At 42.9% G+C, this 25,124-nt stretch overlaps 1 long non-coding RNA gene across 1 annotated transcript in view; it reads right to left on the bottom strand.

Annotated features, from left to right (window-relative positions):
• Positions 1-6,076: 6,076 nt before the first annotated feature.
• Positions 6,077-25,124, bottom strand: part of LOC128471945 (uncharacterized) — a 73,334-nt gene continuing 54,286 nt past the window's right edge. Inside the window, exon 2 of the long non-coding RNA XR_008346134.1 lies at positions 6,077-6,202. This is a non-coding gene — a long non-coding RNA (uncharacterized LOC128471945). The remainder of the gene's footprint in view (positions 6,203-25,124) is intronic.

Here is a 25,124-nt window from a genome sequence, read left to right on the forward strand (position 1 = left end):
TGACCGTCCACACGATGCGTTTTACCTCTGCCCCCAAGACTTACCGGAGCAGACTCCCGGGTGTCTTGCGGGGCGCCGGCGGGGGACATCTACGCGATACGCGTATACAACTTCCGGTTGTATACGCGTATTGCGTAGATGCCCCCCGCTGGCCCCGCAAGACACCCGGGAGTCTGCTCCGGTAAGTCGGGGGGGGCAGAGTGGCATATCTCGGCGGGGGGGAGGAGGAGGAGGACAGTGGCAGCATATCTGGGGGGGGACAGTGGCAGCATATCTGGGGGGGACAGTGGCAGCATATATCGGGGGGGACAGTGGCAGCATATCTCGGGGGGGGACAGTGGCAGCATATCTCGGGGGGAGGAGGGAGGAGGACAGTGGCAGCATGTCTCGGGGGGAGGACAGTGGCAGCATATCTCGGGGGGGAGACAGAGTGGCAGAATGTTTTTTTTTTTTTTGGTGCTTTTTTAAAGAAAAAAACTTTTTCTTTAAAAAAGCACCAAACTTTTAGGGTGCGGCCTATATACGGGGGCGGCCTATATCCGAGCCAATACGGTATATACCGTATTGGCTCGGATATAGGCCGCCCCCTAAAAGTTTGGTGCTTTTTTAAAGAAAAAGTTTTTTTAATAGACATGCTGCCACTCTGCCCCCCCCGAGATATGCTGCCACTCCCCCCCGAGATATGCTGCCACTCTGTCCCCCGCCCCAGAGATATGCTGCCACTGTCCCCCCCCCCCCCGAGATATGCTGTGTGCCGGCACCGGATGTTGTATACGCATATTGCGTAGATGTCCCCCGTCGGCCCCGCAAGACACCCGGGAGTCTGCTCTGGTAAGTCTTGGGGGCAGAGCTAAAACGCATCGTGCGGACGCTCACCGGCTGCGGCGATGCGCGTAAACAACCTTCGCTGCCGGCACGTCTGCATGATGTGCTTTAACGATCTCCCTTGCCGGGACTCCCGTGGGAAGGCTGGGGAGGCTGTCTGAGCGTATCAGAGAGTAGGATGCAGGTCCCCTGCACCGCTGCGGGGGATCTGTATCCTAATCCCGCTGCCTGCCCGGCGCCCGGGACTGCATGTCCCGGGCGTCGGGCGCTAGACCCCGAATATAGGCCGCACCCCCACTTTAAAGACTTAAAGTGGGGGGGGGAGTGCGGCCTATATATATATACCGTATATGCTCGATTTATAAACAAATGCTTAAGACTTATAATCTGGGTCGTTTTATAATCAGACCTCAAATAGTTCTGACTAAGATCCAGATCCCTTGCAGCACTGCTGGGGACCTGGATCCTCCTGTCTTATGCCTCCCTCTCCCCGAACCGGTGCTTCTGAGTCCCTGCGTAGTCGGGGCAGCGTGTAGAGGCCTACGCGATTCGTGCAGACAACTTCCGCTGCAGCCGGAAGGAGCAGCAGGGGTTGTCTGCGTCCATCGCGCAGACCTTCCCAGGCTGTCAGAGATCCGAGTCACAGTGGCATATAGAAGGTTAAAAGGCATATCATGGGGTACAGTGGAATTTAGAGGGTTAAAAGGCATATCATGGGGCACAGTGGCATATAGGGGGTATAAGACATTTCTGGGGCAGAGTGGCAAGCCTGGGGGCAGATGTGCATTACTGGGAAAAAAAAAAAAAAGGAAATAAAAACAAAATATTTTTCTCAATCATAGCTTTTACAAAAAAAAAAATAGTTCACATAGTTTACAATAATTAACATTTACTGGTAACACTTTTTCCCTATAGGGTCGTCTCATATTCAGGCTTTTTCATTTTTTCATAACTTTTCAGATTTTGGGGGTCATCTTATCATATAATCGAGCAAATACGGTATATCCTCTAGAAATTTGTTTACGCGCATCGCTGCCGGTGAACGTCTGCACGATGCGCTTAGACAATCTCCCGTGCCGGCCCCCCCCCCGTGGAAAGTGCCGGCAGGGGAGGCTGTCTGAGCGTATCAGAGAGTAGGATGCAGGTCCCCTGCACCGCTGCGGGGGATCTGTATCCTAATCCCGCTGCCTGCCCGGCGCCCGGGACTGTATGTCCCTGGTGTCGGGCGCTAGACCCCGAATATAGGCCGCACCCCCACATTAAAGACTTAAAGTGGGGGGGGAGTGCGGCCTATATTCGGGCCAATACGGTATATATATATATACCGTATATGCCCGATTTATAAACAAATGCTTAAGACTTATAATCTGGGTCGTTTTATAATCAGACCTCAAATAGTTCTGACTAAGATCCAGATCCCTTGCAGCGCTGCTGGGGACCTGGATCCTCCTGTCTTATGCCCCCCTCTCCCCGAACCGGTGCTTCTGAGTCCCTGCGTAGTCGGGGCAGCGTGTAGAGGCCTACGCGATTCGTGCAGACAACTTCCGCTGCAGCCGGAAGGAGCAGCAGGGGTTGTCTGCGTCCATCGCGCAGATCTTCCCAGGCTGTCAGAGATCCGAGTCACAGTGGCATATAGAAGGTTAAAAGGCATATCATGGGGCACAGTGGAATTTAGGGGGTATAAGACATTTATGGGGCAGAGTGGCAAGCCTGGGGGCAGATGTGCATTACTGAAAAAAAAAAAAAAGGAAATAAAAACAAAATATTTTTCTCAATCATAGCTTTTATAAAAAAAAAAAATAGTTCACATAGTTTACAATAATTAACATTTACTGGTAAAACTTTTTTCCCTATAGGGTCGTCTTATATTCAGGCTTTTTCATTTTTTCATAACTTTTCAGATTTTGGGGGTCATCTTATCATATAATCGAGCAAATACAGTATATCCTCTAGAAATTTGTAAATAATTTGGTTACGTGATCCTCTCTTAGGGTTTGTGGATATCAATACTAGAGCCCAAAGACAGACTTAGATTATGAATATTTTAATAACAAGACAAAGATTACACAGTGCCAAACTACTACTACACAATTACCTCTAGACTGTAAGCTCATTTGAGCAGGGCCCTCCTCACCTGTTGTCTCTTTTTTTTAGGGCTGCAACTAACAATTATTTTCATAATCGATTAGTTGGTCGATTACTTTTTCGATTACCGTATTTGCTCGATTATAAGACGACCCTGATTATAAGACGACCCCCCAAAATCTGAATATTAACTTAGGAAAAAAAGAAAAAGCCTGAATATAAGACGACCTTAAAGGAAAAAAGTTTTACCAGTAAATGTTAATTCATGTAAACTATTTTTTTTTAATAAAAGCTATGATTGAGAAAAATATTTTTTTTTTGTTTTTATTTCTTGTATTTTCCAACCTGTCCCCCAGTTACGCACATCTGCCCCCAGGCTTGCCACACCAATATGGCACTGTGGCCCATGATATGCCTTTTAACCCTCTATATGCCACTGTGCCCCATGGTATGCCTTTTGACCCCCTATGTGCCACTCTGCCTCCAGAAATGCCTTATACCCCTATATCCCATTCTGGCATTTAGGGGGTTAAAATGCATATTATGGGGCAGAGTGGCATATAGGGAGGTATAAGGCATTCCAGGAGGCAGAGTGGCATTAAGGGAGTTAAAAGGCATTATATAGAGCACTCTGCCTCCAGAAATGCCTTATACCCCTATATGCCACTCTGGCATTTAGGGGGTTAAAAGGCATATTATGGGGCAGAGTGGCATATAGGGAGGTATAAGGCATTTCAGGAGGCAGAGTGCACTATTAAATGCCCCCTTAACGCCACTCTGCCTCCTGAAATGCCTTATACCTCCCTATATGCCACTCTGCCCCATAATATGCCTTTTAACCCCCTAAGTGCCAGAGTGGCATATAGGGGTGTAAGGCATTACACACACACACACACACACACACACACACACACACACTTACCGGTGCTTCGAATTTCCTCCTGTATTGCCGGGGCAGCGGGTTGACGTCTCATTCCGCGGCAGCCGGAAGGAGGTGGAGTTGGCAGCGGGGGTTTGTATGCGTCCGTCGCAAATACCTTCCCCGGCTGTCAGAGATCAGGAACTCTGGAACTCTGGTCTCTGACAGTCGGGGAAGGTATTTGCGACGGACGCATACAAACCCCCGCTGCCAACTTCACCTCCGGAAGCACCGGTAAGTGTGTGGGGAGGGGGGGGGGGCGACGACAGGAGGATCCAGGTCCCCTGCAGCAGTGCGGGGGATCTGGATCTTAGTCTACTAATCAGACCTCTATTTGAGGTCTGATTAGAAGACGACCCCGATTATAAGACGAGGGGTATTTTTCAGAGCATTTGCTCTGAAAAAAACCTCGTCTTATAATCGAGCAAATACGGTAATTGGGTAAAAAAAAACAATATGCAAATTTTTCGTTTAAAATAAAAACTTATAATTTACTTATCATAATGGCATTTCACTGACATAATAATTAAAACTATATTTTAAGAACCCAAAAAAGATTTACTACTAAATATTCATGTAAACATTTTTTTCATATTTAATGAAAAATGCCTCTTGCTTATATTTTCTTTTATTTGCCAACCTGCCCCCCAGTTATGCACATCTCACCCCCAGCTTGCCTCTCTGCCCAAGAAATGCCTTATACACCCTATATATATATATATATATATATATATATGCTACTCTGCCCCCATATATTCCTTATACCCTCCTATATGTCAGAGATGCCACTGCGCCCCCTTATACCCCTTATACCGCCTATATGCCACTCTGTCCCCTGATATGCCTTATACCCCCCCTGGTATGTCTTATAGCCTCCTATATGCCACTCTGTCCTCTAATATGCCTTATACCCCCTATATGCTACTGTGCCCCCTGATATGCCCTATAGCCCCCTATATGTCACTGATATGCCACTGTGCCCCAATATGCCTTATACCCCCCCATATGCCTTTTACCCTTCATATGCCACCATGCCCCCTGATATGCCTTATAGCCCCTTTATGCCACTGTGCCCCCTGATATGCCTTATAGACCCTTTATGCCACTGTGCCCCCTGTTATGTCTTATGCCCCTCTGATATTTGAAAAACTGACATTGCTAAAATAGGTATAAAAATATATGCTTTAATAAATATAGACAAAAAAATAGATAATACACAATACAATATAAATATATGGACAATATAAACAATAAATCAAATATAACAACAATCAAAAAATAAAAAACACAAATTAAAAAATGCACATAATTAATAGATCCCGAAAAAATTGCCTGACCAGGGGTTAATATATCAACAGAAGAAACACGGGGCAAATGAGCGTAAAAATAAAGATAATACTCCAGGCTTAGCTTACCCAGTGGTGCTTATTTGTCCTGTTTTTCTTCTGTTGATATATTAACCCCTAGTGGGGCAGTAGCGGAGGTTGCGCACATCGCTCGCTAAAATCCAAATCCCCTGCAGCGCTGCAGGGGACCCAGATCCTCTCTGGCAGCCGGTAGGGGTCTGTGCGATGTGCGCAGACAGCCTCCGCTTCTCCCCTCCACTTCCATTAGGGCTTCCATGATGGAAGCCGCACAGGAAGGTCATGTGATGCCGGGTTCAGTGATAGAAGCCCCAGCGGAAGTGGAGGGGAGACGCGGAGAATGTCTGCGCATTTCGCACAGACCCTCACCTGGTCGCAGAGAGGATCCAGGTCTCCTGCAGTGCTGCGGGGGAACTGGATTTTAGTGTTATAATCTGATTTCTATTTGAGGTCGGATTATAGATGGAGGGGAGTTTTTCAGAGCATTTTGCTTTGAAAAAACTAATTTTATAAATCGATAAAAATCAATTCAACTAATCGATAATGAACATCGTTGACAACTATTTCCATAATCGATTTTATCGATTCGTAGTTGCGGCCCTAGTCAATATGTTATGTTACATACTATTTGTTATGTCCTGTCTACCCATTGTACAGCGCTACGGAATTTGATGGCGCTATATAAAATAATAAATAATAATTACAAAAAACAAGACATACAAAATAAAACCAGCAAAAAAATAATGGGACTTAAACACAGGACTCTCGCTCACGGGTTTCTCCAATAAGTAGACCTGTGGGAACTCCTTAAGTCCAGATGGTTTCTTATGATGTTGTTCCGATCAGAATATATCATGGAGTTCTCCTTTGCCCCTAAATCAGATTCTGTTTCAAGAAAACACCCCTCTGACCACATGGCCAATTATATGACACATTTTCCAAGAATTGGTTCCCATCTTTGATGTGCCAATAAGTTATGGTGGGGTAAAGGTGATGGAAAACCCCTCCACTTAAGACAGGAATGGAATTCCTATAACTAAGGATTCTTATCTGTTAGGCCATGAACCACCACAGGGGTCCTAGGGGAAGATGACACCTCTTGCCAGAACAGATACAGAGGGCATGTTACATAGTTACATAGTTACATAGGCTGAAAAAAGACATGCGTCCATCAAGTTCAGCCTTTCCTATATCTGTTAATTTGTTGCTGTTTGATCCAAAAGAAGGCAAAAAACCCCGGCTTCGCTCTTTCCAATTTTGCACTAACCAGGGAAAAAAATTCCTTCTTGACCCCAAAATGGATTTCTCCTTGGATCAATAAGCTGTTTCCCCATAATTAAAGATTATATCCCCGAATATTATGTTTTTCCAGGTATCCATCCAGTTGCAGTTTAAACGTCTGTACAGACTCTGATAAAACTACCTCTGCAGGCAGAGAATTCCACATCCTTATTGTCCTTACTGTAAAAAACCCTTTCCTCTGCTTTAGTCTAAATCTCCTTTCTTCCAGTCTAAATGCATGACCACGTGTCCTATGCATAGTCCTGTTTATGAACAGATTTCCACACAATGGTTTGTATTGGCCCCGAATATATTTATATAACGTTATCATATCCCCTCTGAGGCGACGTTTTTCTAAACTAAACAGATTTAAATTAGTTAACCTTTCTTCATAACTATAGTGCTCCATTCCTTTTATTAATTTTGTAGCCCGCCTCTGCAACCTTTCTAATGCTATGATATCTTTCTATAGAAAAGGTGCCCAAAATTGCACAGCATACTCAAGGTGCGGCCTTACCATTGATTTATACAGAGGCAAAATTATATCTTTATTCCGCGACTTGATGCCCCTTTTTATACACGACAATACCTTACTGGCCTTAGCAACCGCAGACTGACACTGCACATTGTTGCCTAGTTTGTTGTCTATAACAATTCCCAAATCCTTCTCATTTGTCATTACCCCTAATTCACTACCGTTTAGGGTGTAGGTTGCTTGTGCATTCGCTACCCCGAAGTGCATAACTTTACATTTATCTACATTGAATTTCATCTGCCATTTGAGTGCCCAGTCCCCCAGTCTATCTAGATCCCTCTGCAGCACTGTAATATCCTGCTCGCCCTGTATAACTTTACCTAGTTTTGTGTCACCTGCAAACACAGAAACATGACTTACAATGCCTCCTGCCAGGTCATTTATAAATATGTTGAATAAAATTGGTCCCAGAACAGAACCCTGAGGGACACCACTTACCACTTTTGACCAGCTTGAAAATTTACCATTTATAACAACTCTCTGTTCTCTACCTCTAAGCCAATGTTCTACCCAAGAACAAGAATTTGCATCTAGGCCAATTTCTTTCAGTTTGAATACTAACTTATTGTGTGGAACCGTGTCAAACGCCTTGGCAAAATCCAAGTAGATTATATCCACTGCAACACCCTGATCTACACTTCTACTTACTTCTTCGTAGAATGCAATTAAATTAGTTTGACATGACCTATGTTTCATAAAACCATGCTGATTTATGCTAATACTATTCTTCCCAAGGAATTCTTGAATATTATCCCTAAACAGCCCTTCAAATACTTTCCCAGCAACGGAAGTTAGGCTCACAGGTCTATAATTTCCGGGCACAGAGTTGGAACCCTTTTTGAAAATAGGAACCACATCTGCCTTCCTCCAATCCTCTGGTACAATTCCTGAAAGAAAAGAATCCCGAAAGATTAGAAACAGAGGTTCACTTATTTCCTGACACAGCTCCTTAAGTACTCGTGGGTGAATACCGTCAGGCCCTGGAGCCTTGTTAACATTAATTTTCTTTAGTTGCTGCAGCACCTTGTCCTGGGCCATCCACTCACAGTTTGACTGAAAATTTTTCTCAGTGGTCCTATGTATCTCCATTGCCATAGGTTCCTCCATAACATATACTGAGGAAAAATACTTATTTAAAGTTTCTGCTTTTTCCTGGTCCTCCTTAACCAACACTCCCCTCTCTGTTATTAATGAACCTACGTTTTCATTCTTTGTTTTTTTAGAATTTATGTACTTAAAGAATTTTTTGGGGTTAGTTTTGCTCTTTTTGGCAATCACCCTCTCATTTTCTAGTTTAGCCCATCTAATCACTTTTTTGCATGCTTTATTGGCTTCCTTATATCTTATGTAGGATGCCTCTGATTCGTCTGATTTAAATGCTGTAAAAGCCATTTTCTTATTTTTAATTTCCTGCCTAACGACCCCACTAAGCCACATGGGTTTCAATTTGTTTCTTTTATATTTGTTTCCTAGTGGTACATACTGAGAAGTGTACCCTGCTAATATTTGTTTGAAAATACTCCATTTTCCTCAGTATTTTTATCCCTGAAGAGTTTTTGCCAGTCAATAAGTTGTAAAGCTGCCCTTATCTTATTGAAATTGACCTTCTTAAAATTATACGTTTTAGTATTCCCCATGGGCAATTTCTTTTTTGAGTTTATTTCAAAAGAGACCATATTGTGATCACTATTACCCAAGTGCTCCCCCACTTGAATGTTAGACACAAGATCAACATTGTTTGTTATCACCAGATCCAAACAAGTATCCTTTCTAGTTGGTGCTTGTACCAGTTGTGACATGAAGGTGTCATTTAACAGGTTCAAAAACCTGGATCCCCTTGCAGAACTACTAGTCTCTCTATCCCAATTTATGTCCGGGTAATTAAAATCTCCAATAATTAACGCGTTACCCAGATGTGCAGCTTTCTCAATTTGTTCTAACAGCTGCTCTTCCTCATCATTATTAACATTAGGTGGTTTATAACATATCCCAACCAGTAGTTATTTTCCTTTTTTTTGCCCCAAGTTGACATAAAGTTTCCACAAATCCCTTGTCGCCTTCAAGATGCTTAATATTTGACTTTAGCTCGTTGCTAACATACAAGCATACTCCTCCTCCCTTCCTGCTTTTTCTGTCCTTCCTATATAATGTATAACCTTTTAAGTTAACTGCCCAGTCATGGCTCTCATCCCACCATGTTTCTGTTATGCCTATTATATCATATTGGTTAGTGTATGCTATAGCCTCTAGTTCTCCCATTTTGTTATTTAGGCTCCTTGCATTAGCAAGCATACATTTAATATTACCCTGAGTCTCTTGAATTTTATGAGAATTTTTATTAATACATACCTCCTCTGTTCTGATCTTGCCCCTCCCCCCATCTCCACCCCCCTTGTTCTGATCTGAAGCCCCACTCCTTTCTGCACTATCTCCATTTTCAAGATCTCTGTGTCCCTCCCCCCCTACCACTAGTTTAAAAACTCATCCAGCCTTCTAGCCATCCTCTCCCCTAGCACAACAGACCCTCTTCCGTTTAGGTGCAATCCATCACCGCTATAAAGATTGTACCCAAGCGCAAAATCAGCCCAGTGCTCTATAAAGCCAAAACCCTCCTTCCTACACCATGGCTTTAGCCACGCATTTACCTCCCTGATCTCCCGCTGCCTTTCTACTGTTGCGCGTGGCACTGGTAATATTTCTGAAAATACTACCTTGGAGGTCCTTTTCTTCAATTTATCTCCTAATTCCCTGAAATCATTCTTTAGGACCTTCCATTTTCCACTGACTTTGTCATTGGTACCAATATGGACCATGACAGCCGGGTCTTCCCAAGCCCCTCCCAATAATCCATCCACTCTGTCAGCAACATGCCGGACCCGAGCACCCGGGAGACAGCAAACTGTCCGGTTGAGCTTATCAGAGCGGCAGATTACCCTATCTACTCTCTTAATAATAGAGTCCCCTACCACCACAACCTGTATAGCCTTTCCTACGCTCTCAACCCCACTCATACTAGAGGGGCTGTTCCCTCGGCTGTTAGAAGGAACAGCTTCCTCCAGTATAGCTACTCCTGAGCTGATGCACACAACATCTTCACTCAAGCGGGCAAATCTGTTAGGCTGCACAAGGTCAGGACTAGCTAAACCTTTCCTCCCCCTCTACCACCACGTGTAACTGTGACCCAGCTACATGCCTGTTCCCCAGCTGACTTATCTCCTCCCTCTTCACTACCTGCACCCACTAAACTCTGCTCAGTGAGCAGCAGACTCCTTTCAAGATTGTCTATCTCTCTCAAAGTTGCAATTTGCTTCTCCAGATCTCTAATATGAGATTCCAGAGAAGCCACTTGCTCACACCTGCCACAGAGGTATGGACCCTGGACGGATTCATCCAGGAATGCATACATGAAACAAGATGTGCATTGAGTCAGATCATCAATCTTGCTAACTCCCATAACCATACTCATAATCAAGTATAAGAAAAAAAAATAAAATAAATGAGAACCTACAAAATAACAGTTAAACAAGAACACCCGTCAAAATAAACAGTTAAAAGTAAAAATATAAAGCAGTATAAATACAGTACCTTGTGGAACCCCTGTTTCTCTTTCCAAATCCTGTTTCTTTTTAACTCCTACTTAAAATAGCCTATTTGAAAATGCAGAAGCAACTCAAGTGCTGGGAAGGACAGAGTAGCATATCTGGGGGGTATAAGGCATATCAGGGGGCACAGTGGTATATCAGGGGGTATGCGGCATATAGGGTATATAATGCATATGTGGGGAGGGTGAAGTGGCATATCTGGGAGGCATGTGGCATATCTGGGTGTATGCGGCATATCTGGGGTATGCGGCATATCTGGGGTATGCGGCATATCTGGGAGGGATTAATGTAAATGTTATCTTTTGAATAGGGGTGTAAGGGATATTTTGTCTTTGCAGTCAATTTGTAGGTGGGGTCTGGATTTGAGTTAACTTATCAGCTAGACTCCTGCAGTCAACTGTTAATTTCAATGAATGTAGATGCAAGTTAGACTAGTCAATCTCGTGTGAGTATGCTGTTCCTACAGCAGACTTTCTATTAACGGACATTCTTAACACATGGAACTATTCATCCATCAAATACAACCTTGCAAAGCTACCTTAAGAAGGTATAAGAACCCAGGGCCGGACTGGGAATGAAAAGCAGCCCTGGAAATATTTGCACACTCCATGTATTGTAATCAGTACACTAAAAAAGTCATACACGGGATGCCTGAAGCCACAATTTTAAGGCAAGACAGGAGGCTTGCTATTTTGCATATCTTCCTTTACTCTTACCGACAGCAGCAAAGAAAGCAAAGTGTTAACATAACACTGGTAACAACCAATAAAAACAAGGTATAGCAGTATATAAACCCCAAGACATCCCTAATCTTCTTCTTTCTTTGCTGCTCACCGTAGCTGCAGGTCAGATAATTTGTTTATGATTCTTTCTGCTTGGTATTTATTGTCTATTTATATACATATATATATATATATATATATATATGGATACATGTATACGCACATATATTTATATGGATTTGCTTATTATACATATTTTGGTGCTTAATTGCGTTATATTTTATTTATAGTTATTTTTATAGTTATATTTATATTCATTTATAATTCTTTGTATGTCTTTGGTGTAGGGGTCTTTGCCCCGTTTTGGTTCTTGGGCCCTTGGCCCGTTCCTCCCAGTGTCTTTTTCCGGAACGTCATAAGACGGCCCTCCTACGGATGGACCCCCGTCTGGCAGAGCTGGGTTCAATGGATCTCATTGCGGTTTGGGGACGCTTTTGTGAAGAAGCCTTACATGCATGTGTCCCTAATAACCTCATGGAACAAGGCAAAGTTCTCCATGAGAAAGGTGTTCCAGACTGGCCCTCGTTTTTCCGGCGGGGCCGGGTCGCTCATCCTATCAAGGGCTTTCCAGCAGGCACAGCCAGCTTATCGCAGTTCCTTCCAGCACCGCTCTTTCATACCTAGAGGAGGAAGTAGAGATTTCGTCTCCCCGCCACACCAGGTCCGGAAACGTTCTGGCGAGTTAACACTTTTGTGGTTCATCGCCACTTTAAAATGGAGGGTGTCCATCTTCTGCGGGACCTTATGTCGGAGGAAGATTGGTTCACCAGGTTGGACCTCAAGGACGTACGTTTTCTTCAATTCCGCTGGGGCAGACAATTATGGCAATTCAAATCGCTCCCATTCGGTCTCAGTTCTGCATCCTGGTGCTTCACAAAGCTCCTAAAGCCAGTGATGGCTTTCTTCTGATCTCAAGGTATCCAATGTATTGTTTATCTCAACAATATCCTTCTTTTTTCCAGACAGACGGATTTCATGGTTCAGACGCTTCATCAATTGGGTTTTGTTGTCAACGCACTCAAATCTGAGCTAAACCCCAGCCAGTGCATCCTGTTGGGTTTCGAAATAGACTCCAGGACGGCGATGTTGCAGCTTGCAAGGACAAAGATTGTTGCCATCCAGAAGGAGATCTGCGCCCTCCGCTTACTCACGCATGTTGTGGTCTCCTCGCGTCTTCCATTCAGGCGATCTTCCCGGGTCCTCTACACTACCGTGTACTTCACTGCCTTAAGGCTCGACATCTACGCAGGTTGCCATCGTATGATCAGCCGGTCCGCCTTACCTCAGAAGTAAGGTTGGAACGGGCGTGCAATCTTCGGTTCGCAACCAGATTTCGTCCTGGAGTCCGACGCCAGCATGCTGGGCTGGGGAGCAGCTTCCCTCATGGAGGCGACCGGTGGACGTCAGAAGGGCGTTCCCTTCACATAAATTGCTTGGAACTGATTGCAGGATCCTTCGATCAAGAGCCTGGGGAAGGACCGGTCAGATTGCTGTGTTCTCCTCCGAATGGACAAGGTCTCGCGGTACGGTACATCAATCGCTTTGGGGGCACCCGCTCCCAGCGCCTCATAGAACTGACGGAGGACATTTTTCAAGTTCTGTCTGGATCACAACATCACCCTGCATGTGGAATATCTCCCGGGGGTGGAGAACCTCATGGCGGTCACGTTTTCATGGCGGTCACAGGAGGGAGGTAAGTGACTGGAGGCTTCACAGACAGCCAAGGGTAATTCACTACCTTCGGCGAGCTGGAGGGTCCCTGGTTCTAGTAACTTCGCTCTGGCACCCACAGCCATGGTTCTTGGCACTGCTTGAGATGTCGATCCAGGATGCCCAGGCCTTTCCTTCTTTTCCGTCTATCCTTTCGGATCCAGACGGGCAGGCTCATCCCCGCATATTGGGGGGTCGATCATCGCTGGTGGCTTGGACAATTTCAGGGGTCCCCGAGCAGGCTCGGGTTTATCGGAGACCGCTCAGTCCTTGTTCAGGGAGTCCTGGGCTCCAGGCACCAGGAAGTCTTGCCAGTCAGCTTGGAGAAGCTGGTCTGCTTGGTGTGTGGGACAACAAGTGGATCCCCATTTGGCCCCTGTAGCACTCAGCCTCAATTTTTTGGCCGATCTTTTTAGAAAGGGTAAGTTGTATCGAACCATTAACGTTTTTTGTTGGGCGATCTCTTTGGCCATTAAGGTTGCGCAGGTGAGTCGGTGCGGAGAGATCTCCCTTGCTTTGTCGGTTGTTGAAGGGCATCTGCCTGTCTCATCCTCCGGCTGCTCGCTATGATTCCTTGGGGGATGTCACAGTGGTTCTGGACTTCTTCCAGGCTTGGCCAGACGACGAGTGTTTGTCTTTAAAACAGCTGTCGACTAAACTTTCACTGCTGTTTTGCCTTTTATCATTTCACAGAGTCTCTGATGTGAGGGCTTTCGATGCTCATGCTATCTTTTTCCCCGGAGGGGATTTTTTTCCGTGTCCATAGGAGGACTACGTCCCTTTCTACTTCTGTGTCCTATCCATATTTGTTTGAGGATCCTAAACTATGTGTCGCCAGGTGTGTTCGCACGTATTTGGCGCGTACGGAGGCGGTTAGGCCTTCTTCCCAACTTTTGATCTTGTATGTCAAGCCTTTTTGGCAGGTTTCTGTTCCTACGTTAGCCAGGTGGATCCATTGGCTTCTTTCTTTGGCGGGCTCTTTTGGGGCTCATTCAGTTAGGGGTGCCCTGGCGGCTGTTGGTGCCCTGGGTGATATTTTGTGGGCGGCAAATTGGTCGCGCACTTCCACCTCTCGTACAATCTATTTTCGCCCGTTGTCTTCAGGGTTAAAACTGCAAAATAGGAAGCCTCCTGTCTTGCCTTAAAATTCTAAATTATTCTAGCTTTGGTGCCTAAAAAATTGTCATTTTAATAAAGACAGGAGACGAGTGTTTCCCCACCTCCCTCCCCTTTTTAGCGCTGGGCTTGAGGTGAGTATGGTTTTGGTATTATGTTTATCTATTTGTTGCCTGTTTGCTTTATGGCTATGGGTTTGTTGGGGTTAATGTTTCTGTCTAGGGATACGGTCCAGTTATGGTTTTCTCTCTTCTTTTCCAGCTTGATCACCAATCATCTGGCTGCTGGTTTTCTGTTGGTGTGTTCTCTGGTACTCAGCTACCGAAAGAGGAAGATTAGGGATGTCTATATGGGGTTTATATGCTGCTATACCTTGTTTTTTATTGGTTGTCACCAGTGTTATGTTAACTCTTTCTTTGCTGCTGTCGGTGAGAGTAAAGGAAGATATGCTAATTTCTCGCCTCCTGTCTTTATTAAAATTAAATAGTTCAATTTATTCCTACAGACAGTAAAGTGCCAGGAAACAGATAACCAGATAAACACCAGGACAGGCTTTGCCACATCAGCACCCAAACACACACACACCAGGACAGTCTCTGCCACACGACACACAAACACACACACACCTGGAAGGCTCTGCCACAATGACCCCCAAACACACCACTACAGGCTCTGCCGCACCGACACCCGAACATATACACTAGGACAGGCTCTGCCACACTGACACCCAAACACACACCAGGACAGGCTCTGCCACACCGACACCCAAAACACACACCAGGACAGGCTCTGCCACACCGACACCCAAACACACACACCATGACAGGCTCTGACACACCAGGACAGGCTCTGCCACACCAACACCCAAAACACACACCAGGACAGGCTCTGCCACATAACACCCAAACACACAGGCCAGGATAGGTTCTACCATATGATACCCTTGTGTATTGATGCCTCAGCCAGGCCCCCTTTACTATTAATGTCCCCCCCACAACCTTGTGTATTGCCCCCCTTTGTGCATTTATGCCCCCACACCCTTGTGTATTGATGCCCCCACCTCTTTTGTATTTGTTAATGTGATGCCCCCACTGCCATGTGTATTACCCCCAGCCACCCACCCCCCCTGTTTATATTGATTTTGTAATGCCAAAACCCAGTCACCCCCCTCCCTTGAATATGGATGGGCTTTCCTATAACCCCTAACTATTTTTATGGAAATCCTTACATTTTTTCCTGCTCTCCTACAATGTGACTGTCACGGACAGGGCTATCGGCCGAGCTGTGACGTGGGAGTACGGGCGTAACAAGGGTCAAACGCCAACCAGACTTCCGGCACGTTTGGTCACTTTCCCCGCAGGGCACCAAGCAGCCACCACCAACCCCAACCAGTCACCCCAAAACTCCCAGTGTAAAACACGCTGCCACCACCAAGAACTTTAAAACTGGGCGTCTTAGGTTACCCAAAAACAATTAGACTGCGATAACTACACAACCCCTAAACTAATATCTATATAGTTAACCACTTAGTAACGTGACATATCTATATGTATACAAAAGGCTATCTCTAGGCTGAATTCGATTAGAGAACAAAGACAGAACTGATTAAAAATGTTTAATCTGAGCATAAAATGGGTCACAGTGCTGTTATACAAAAATGCATATAAAAAGAGACATAGACTAAAATAGTACAAGTACAAAACAGTAGAAAATAAAAGGGATAAAACAGAGTATCATACCATACTTCCTTGGAGCCTTGATGTTGTCTCTGTGATGGTAAAAACAGGCTCTCCCTCCATTACCAACGGCCCACCTTTTTATCCCCCCCCAAGACCGCCCTTTTCCTGTTACCTGAGCAAGGGGATGGGAGCAGGGGGTTCAGAACTATGACCTTCTGAAGGCGGAGTTATATCTTCTCAACTTTGGTCTGGGATCACAAAATATGTAATATGTCGCTGGCTGAGCTTGGCATAATTATGACACCAGGATCATCATAATTCTCTGGTCCTAGTGATCATTTTCATAACAAACTCCACACCTGTATCAGTTAGCACAAGGACACATTTGCATAACACTTGCTATGGTCATGCCTGCATGGCGTGTTTGGTCTCCCTGAAACCAGCACATCACAGGCATAAGGATGCAATGTATGATGGGGCCCAAAAGTTATGTACCCATCATATTTTGGACATTATGCATTTCATCATTTTACCCTGTGTCTATTGATACCCTGTCTCCACACCCCAGGGAGATATAGCCAGGATGTCTGGCCCTTCACTCTTCCACAGGAATCCCTTCCTGTCCCAGATGACAATACCCAGCATGGGGTAATCAAGTTTTATTTTGGGTTCTGGCTCCAAAAGGAAAGGTGTGAACAAATGTTACTGGACCTAGCATCAGTCAAATCCCTTAACCCATTCAGTGCCAAGCTCCAGTTACTCATGCCATGGCATGACAGTGACGATCCTCTCCTTGTCACGAGGAACTCTTCTGTGAGCCTGCCCCCTTGAAGGTCACGTGCGTCTGTAAGACTGCCTCCGCCAGCCGCTTTAACTTCATTGAATGTTGGTCTGCCGGTCCATGAACCGGCCAGCCCACCAGGAAATTTCCCGGTATCCCGGTGGGCCAGTCCGGCCCTGTAAGATGCTTTGCTTTGCAGCATCCACGGTTCAGCTGTGGATCATGGGAGGAAAGCGTCCCCCACCCCCAAAAAAGCATTGCACAGGGAGGCTGTTTGAGGCGGTAACTTTATACTGAAAGTAAAATGTGTATGAAAAAAGAAGAAAACACTATGGCAAACTAACAAAGGCTGGTGGTAAATGTGCGTGGAGAAAAGTTAAAATACCAGCATTAGAAATTCCCAGAGGTATGTGTTTTTCAAAATATTTGATGGGGTAAATTGAATTGGCTGGCTTCAAAGTTATCCCAAATAGGATATGTGGGAAGAATTTTCAACATGTCATAATTCCAGTTTGGAAAAATGCACACCTCCCAAATGTGGCATTTTAGTACCCATACAAACCCATTCATGTGGGGTATCACTGTGCTCAGGAGATGTTGCTGAACACATATTGTTTGACAGTGACATATTCCAGGAGCGGTAAATTAATACCTGAAGTACAATGTGTGTCTTCAAACATTATATGTTTGATGGGGTAAATTGCATTGGCCGATTTCAAAGATGTCCCAAATAGCACATTGGGCAGAATTACCAGATTTGGAAAAATGGTTTTGAAATAGCAAAATGCTATTTGTAATGTGCAAAAAAAAGCAACAAAAATAAAAGCATTGGCTATTTCTAGACTCAGGACTCATTTTTTTTTCATTCGTTTTTGCAGGGGAGTAAAAGATTTTTCAAATAAGTGAGGTTTTTTTTAAAAAAAACAACATTTTTTTATAGTAAATTAGAGGATATGATAAAAATAATCATATCTAAAGAAAGCCCTGCTTGTCCTGAAAAAAAAACAATATATGATGTGTGTGCGTGCACTAATGGAGAAAGAAAATTACAGCTAAACAGCAACATCGGAAAAATGTTAAAATGAGCTTAGAAGGATTTTTATCCATTTTTCCCAGGCTTCATAACTTTTTTCATTCCATCTATCGTGAGTCGTGATCGATTTCTCCATATAACATTGGTGTAGTATTTGAGATTTAATCTTTACCCACATTATTGGCTCTGAAATTCTCCAGTTTTTAGCTATATTTATCTTGATTGCCGTTAAGACAATGGTCGCCTCTGGATAAATGATGTTTGTGGGAACAAATTCATTAAAACCAAATTTTTTACACTTCAAATCTTACTCTATACAATGCAATGTTTTATTCTAAAGTTCTATAAGTGAAAAGATCCCCCAAATTATCTGAATATACATGTATATTAGAAATGAGGTAAGGATGAGCTGTGATCACAAATTGCTGCACATCTGGGTCACATTTTAATCATGGGGCATTTTAATTACCCAGTTATATACTAGAACACATAGGACAGCAAAATGGAGCACATTTTTGAACCTGTTAAATTATTGCTTCAGGTTGTGATTTGTGGTGACACCTACAAGAAAGGACATGGGTCTAGTGATAACTAGATAGAGCTTCTGTCAAATATTCAAGTAAGGGAGCATTTGGGGACCAGCGATCGCATGAATTCTCAGGAAGAAATGCAGATGGTGAGTGGAATATCTTGAAACCAACTTTTATAGCACACTTACAAGCATATCCTCTAGGGTAACAAAAACAAAAGAAGGAAAAAGAAATGCCATTAAACAAATCAAAACGTACGGCACCCATGAGGAAGAGAGAGAGGTGTGCCGAGCGGTCGTTTTCAGCAACCGCTCGGCGCCCTTCTGTCTCCTCTGCTCCTTGCCGCCACCTGCCTTAGCGCTGCCCTGACTGCAGTGGTGGAAGCGTGAGGCATCTGTCTCAGTGCCTGCGCTACACTGAGACAGTGTAGCCACAGTGAAGCCACGCACACCGCTCAGCAGTGAAGCCACGCACACCGTGGCAAAGCAGCGAGACAGAGGCTTTGCGCTCCCACCACAGGACTTCTACAAGGTAACTGAACTTCAAAGGGAGGTAGGGAGAGGGTAGATAGTGAGAAAGGGGGGTAGGGAGAGGGTAGATAGTGAGAAGGGGGATAGGGAGAGGGTGGATAGTAAGATGGGGGAGAGGAGAAGATAGTGTGAGAAGGGGGAAAGGTAGATAGTGTGAGAAGGAGGAGAGGGTAGATAGTGTGTTTGAGCCTTGGGGACCAAGATAGCACAGACAGGGTGTTTATGGGACAAAGTTGGCTCACTGTGGAATGTAATTTGTGTAATCTGAGTTCTGGTCAGGTTCTATGTAGGGAATGTGGACGCCAGGGCTAGCCTTTGGGGTGTGCTACCTGTGATCTATGCCTGTAATTTAGGGGGTTTCTATCTATACCTTTAATGCTGAGTTTTTATGCAGGTTGATTTATACCTCCAAAGCTCGGTTTGTGTGTTATTCTGTTGATACAGATCTGCGATGCTATGTTTCAATAGATTATTCAGGGATATAATTTTTAAATTATGGGGAAACAGCTTCTTGATCCAAGAAGAGATCTGCCATTCTGGGGTAAAAAATATGTCAGGCAGAAATGAAATGGTTATTTAACCTTAAAACCTTAGCCCCAAGAGGCTAATCAAGATTTTGATTTATTTAATTTTTTAGATTAATTAATTTTTGAGATTGATTAATATTTTTAATTAATTCAATTTTTGGACTTACATCTTTAACTAATATTTTTAATAAATAAACTTTTTAATAAATAAACTTTTTTACACATACCCCTTCTTTTTGTATATTTCCTATATATTTAATATTGGTAATAAAAATTTACATTTATGCCTGTGGGAACAGGCATAACCTATACAAGACGGGATATTTAGGGAAGGTGGAGAGGACGAGTCAACACACTACTGAGGAAGCCTGATTGGGCGAAACGCGGCTGCGTGTCGACGTCATTACGCTATACCCGGAAGCTGTTTTCTCCGGCTGGAGAAACGAGAGAGACTCTGATACTCCTATGAACAGTTCTACAACATGAGCATATTGCACTTTATTGTTATTCAATAAATCTTTTGCATCATACATCCTGCCTCTCCACCTGTATTCCGTTTTTCAATACACTGCCATACGCATCGAATACCGGCAAAGCTTGTAAACGGAGGTGAGATACTTCAGAGGAAGACTCCTGTTAAAATCCCTCTACGCCCGATTTAGTCTGAGCAAGCTGATTTGCTCAACTCTACGTGAGTGCGATATTATCCTGGTTGGGGAGCTTTAGACAAATATTTATCATAAAACGGAAAGCACTATGATTTTTTGTTTGTTCTTGAATTTTTTTTTATTTTTTTGTTTTATGCAAGAATACAAGAGACTTAGACATAATTACATAATTACATATATACCATCAAACAATTACAAACAATACATAATTTGGATTCCATTTTTCAATTTATTGCAAAAAAGGTAGAAAATATATAAATATTTTTTAAAATCCGTGTGTTATTGACTCTTATGGGGTATCTTTTTGCTATTATTCCATTAGTATGAATTAACCAAGGAGAATTTATTCTTATATAGAATGCTAAATTTTTTACCAATCCATTTTACCATCTAGAAGGATTTTTATCCATTTTTCCCAGGCTTCATAACTTTTTTCATTCCATCTATCGTGAGTCGTGATCAATTTCTCCATATAACATTGGTGTAGTATTTGAGATTTAATCTTTACCCACATTATTGGCTCTGAAATTCTCCAGTTTTTAGCTATATTTATCTTGATTGATGATCTGACTCAATGCACATCTTGCTTCATGTATGCATGCCTGGATGAATCCGTCCAGAGTCCATACCTCTGTGGCAGGTGTGAGCAAGTGGCTTCTCTGGAAGCTCATATTAGAGATCTGGAGAAGCAAATTGCAACTTTGAGAGAGATAGACAATCTTGAAAGGAGTCTGCTGCTCACTGAGCAGAGTGTAGTGGGGGCAGGTAGTGAAGAGGGAGGAGATAAGTCAGCTGGGGAACAGGCATGTAGCTGGGTAACATTTACACGTGGTGGTAGAGGGGGAGGAAAGAGGAAAGGTTTAGCTAGTCCTGACCTTGTGCAGCCTAACAGATTTGCCCGCTTGAGTGAAGATGTTGGGTGCATCAGCTCAGGAGTAGCTATACTGGAGGAAGCTTTTCCCTCTAACAGCCGAGGGAATAGCCCCTCTAGTATGAGTGGGGTTGAGAGCGTAAGTAAGGCTAGACAGGTTGTGGTGGTAGGGGACTCTATTATTAAGAGAGTAGATAGGGTAATCTGCCGCTCTGATAGGCTAAATCGGACAGTTTGCTGTCTCCCGGGTGCTCAGGTTCGGCATGTTGCTGACAGAGTGGATGGATTATTGGGAGGGGCTGGGGAAGACCCGCCTGTCATGGTCTATATTGGTACCAATGACAAAGTCAGTGGAAAATGGAAGGTCCTAAAGAATGAGTTCAGGGAATTAGGAGATAAACTGAAGAAAAGGACTTCCAAGGTAGTATTCTCAGAAATATTACCAACAGTAGAAAGACAGCAGGAGATCATGGAGGTAAATGCGTGGCTAAAGTCATGGTGTAGCAAGGAGGGTTTTGGCTTTCTAGAGCACTGGGCTGATTTTGCGCTTGGGTACAATCTTTATAGCAGGGGGTGGAGATGGGGGGAGGAGCAAGATCAGAACATAGGAGGTATGTATTAATAAAAATTCTCATAACATTCAAGAGACCCAGGGTAATATTAAATGTATGCTTGCTAATGCAAGGAGCCTAAATAACAAAATGGGAGAACTAGAGGCAATAGCATACACTAAGCAATATGATATAATAGGCATAACAGAAACATGGTGGGATGAGACCCATGACTGGGCAGTTAACTTAAAAGGTTATATGTTATATAGGAGGGATAGAAAAAGCAGGAAGGGAGGAGGAGTATGCTTGTATGTTAACAACGAGCTAAAGTCAAATATTAAGCATCTTGAATGCGACAAGGGAAATGTGGAAGCTTTATGGGTAGATATCAACTTGAGGCAAAAAAAGGAAATGAACTACTGGTTGGGATATGTTATAAACCACCTAATGTTAATAATGATGAGGAAGAGCAGCTGTTAGAGCAAATTGAGAAAGCTGCACATCTGGGTAACACGTTAATTATTGGAGATTTTAATTACCCGGACATAAATTGGGATAGAGGGACTAGTAGTTCTGCAAGGGGATTGAGGTTTTTGAACCTGTTAAATTACACCTTCATGTCACAACTGGTACAAGCACCAACTAGAAAGGATACTTGTCTGGATCTGGTGATAACAAACAATGTTGATCTTGTGTCTAACATTCAAGTGGGTGAGCACTTGGGTAATAGTGATCACAATATGGTCTCTTTTGAAAAAAAACTCAAAAAAGAAATTGCCCATGGGGAATACTTTAGTATTCCCCATGGGCAATTTCTTTTTTGAGAACTCCATTTTTCCTCAGTGTTTTTATCCCTGAAGAGTTTATGCCAGTCAATAAGTTGTAAAGCTGCCCTTGGCTTTCTTCAAATTATATGTTTTAAGACATAATAAAGCCAATAAAGCATGCAAAAAGGTTATTAGATGGGCTAAACTAGAAAATGAGAGGGTGATTGCCAAAGAGAGCAAAACTAACCCCAAAAAATTATTTAAGTACATATTTTCTAAAAAAACTAAAAATGAAAAAGTAGGTTCATTAAAAACAGAGTGGAGTTGGTTAAGGAGGACCAGGAAAAAGCAGAAACTTTAAATAACTATTTTTCCTCAGTATATATTAAGGAGGAACCTATGGCAATGGATATACATAGGACTACTGAAAAATGTTTTCAGTCAAGTGATTGGATGGCTCAGGACAAGGTCCTGTAGCAACTAAAGAGAATTAATGTTAACAAAGCTCCTGGGCCTGACGGTATTCACCCACGAGTACTTAAGGAGCTGAGTCAGGAAATAAGTGAACCTCTGTTTCTAATCTTTCGGGATTCTTTTCTTTCAGGAATTGTACCAGAGGATTTGAGGAAGGCAGATGTGGTTCCTATTTTCAAAAAGGGTTCAAACTCTGTGCCCAGAAATTATAGACCTGTGAGCTTAACTTCTGTGGTTGGGAAAGTATTTGAAGGGCTGTTTAGGGATAATATTCAATAATTCATTGGGAAGAACAGTATTATTAGCAAAAATCAGCATGGTTTTATGAAACATAGGTCCTGTCAAACTAATTTAATTGCATTCTACAAAGAAGTAAGTAGAAGTGTAGATCAGGGTGTGGCAGTGGATGTAATCTACTTGGATTTTGCCAAGGCCAAACGCGGTTCCACACAATAGGTTAGTATTCAAACTGAAGGAAATTGGTCTAGATGCAAATTCTTGTTCTTGGGTAGAACATTGGCTTAGAGATAGAGAACAGAGAGTTGTTATAAATGGTAAATTTTCAAGCTGGTCAAAAGTGGTAAGTGGTGTCCCTCAGGGTTCTGTTTTGGGGCCAATTTTATTCAACATATTTATAAATGACCTGGCAGTAGGCGTTGAAAGTTATGTTTCTGTGTTTGCAGATGACACTAAACTAGGTAAAGTAATACAGTGCGATATTACAGTGCTGCAGAGGGATCTAGATAGACTGGGGGACTGGGCACATAAATGGCAGATGAAATTTAATGTAGATAAATGCAAAGTTATGCACTTCGGGGTACGGAACGCACAAGCAACCTACACCCTAAACGGTAATGAATTAGGGGTAACGACAAATGAGAAGGATTTGGGAATTGTTATAGACAACAAACTAGGCAACAATGTGCAATGTCAGTCAGCAGTTGCTAAGGCCAGTTAGGTATTGTTGTGTATAAAAAGGGGCATCAATTCGCGGGATAAAGATACAATTTTGCCTCTAAATAAATCAATGGTAAGGCCGCACCTTGAATATGCTGTGCAATTTTGGGCACCTATTCTAAAGAAGGATATCATAGCACTAGAAAGGGTGCAGAGGCGGGCTACAAAATTAATAAAAGAAACGGAGCACTATAGTTATGAAGAAAGGTTAACAAATTTAAATCTGTTTAGTTTAGAAAAACGGCGCCTCAGAGGGGATATGATAGCATTATATAAATATATTCAGGGTCAATACAAACCATTGTGTGGAAATCTGTTCATAAACAGGACAATGCATAGGACATGTGGTCATGCGTTCAGACTGGAAGAAAGGAGATTTAGTCTAAGGCAAAGGAAAGGGTTTTTTACAGTAAGGACAATAAGGATGGGGAATTCTCTGCCTGCAGAGGTAGTTTTATCTGAGTCTGTACAGACGTTTAAACTGCAACTGGATGGATACTTGGAAAAACATAATATTCAGGGATATAATCTTTAATTATGGGGAAACCTCTTATTGATCCAAGGAGAAATCTGACTGCCATTTTGGGGTCAAGAAGGAATTTTTTCCCTGGTTAGTGCAAAAACTGGGGGGTTTTGCCTTCTTTTGGATCAACAGCAACAAATTAACAGATACAGGAAAGGCTGAACTTGATGGACGCATGTCTTTTTTCAGCCTAACTATGTAACTATATTCAAGATATTAATTTGATGAAATAGTCTATGAAAGGAATTGTAAAGTTGGAAGATTTGGAACAAAAAAACGTTCCATTTCAGGAGCTTTAATCTAAGTACCTTGAACCTTGTACCAGTGAAGGAGTTTTTTTACGTATTTAAGGATTAGAAACGTTTTGAGAATAAATTCTATATATAAAAACTCAAATGTAGATGATTATCTCAAGAATTATTCTGTTCTATGCCCTACAATTAAGAATTGGGAAATATACTTTTCACTGGATATTTGGTATAGATCCTGGGCTATATATATAAAAAAGTATTGTGTAAATATTCAAGAAATGCTCTTAAAATCTGTTCATCGTTGGTATATGGTTCCATTTCATTCAATTACATCCAACGAGTGCTGGAGGTGTTCAGACTCGGTGGGTACTATATATCATACATGATGGGATTGAAGACATTTGAACCAGATTAAGCAAAAAGCTATTTAGTTAAATCTGTATTTAAAAAGATACCGAACTTACTCCTTAACTGTTCCTCACTGAATGATAATTCAAATCTCTCTCTCTTTATATCAATATGTTGGCAGCCATAAAGATATGCCTGGCAAGATATTGGAGAATACCCGACACTCCTAAATGGCAAAGGATTGTTGAGCAAATTAAATATCAGTGCAAGATGAAACAATATTACTATGTAGTTCATTCGAATAATGACAAATATAATTGCATATGATCTCCCTGGTTTGATTATTTAGCCCGTACCTGAGTCAATTAGATAGTCTTCAATATGTCAATCCAGTCCCTCTTTTTGTAAACAGGGC

Source organism: Spea bombifrons, chromosome 13 (genome assembly GCF_027358695.1).
Source record: "Spea bombifrons isolate aSpeBom1 chromosome 13, aSpeBom1.2.pri, whole genome shotgun sequence".
In the NCBI taxonomy this organism is placed as follows: Eukaryota; Metazoa; Chordata; class Amphibia; order Anura; family Pelobatidae; genus Spea; species Spea bombifrons.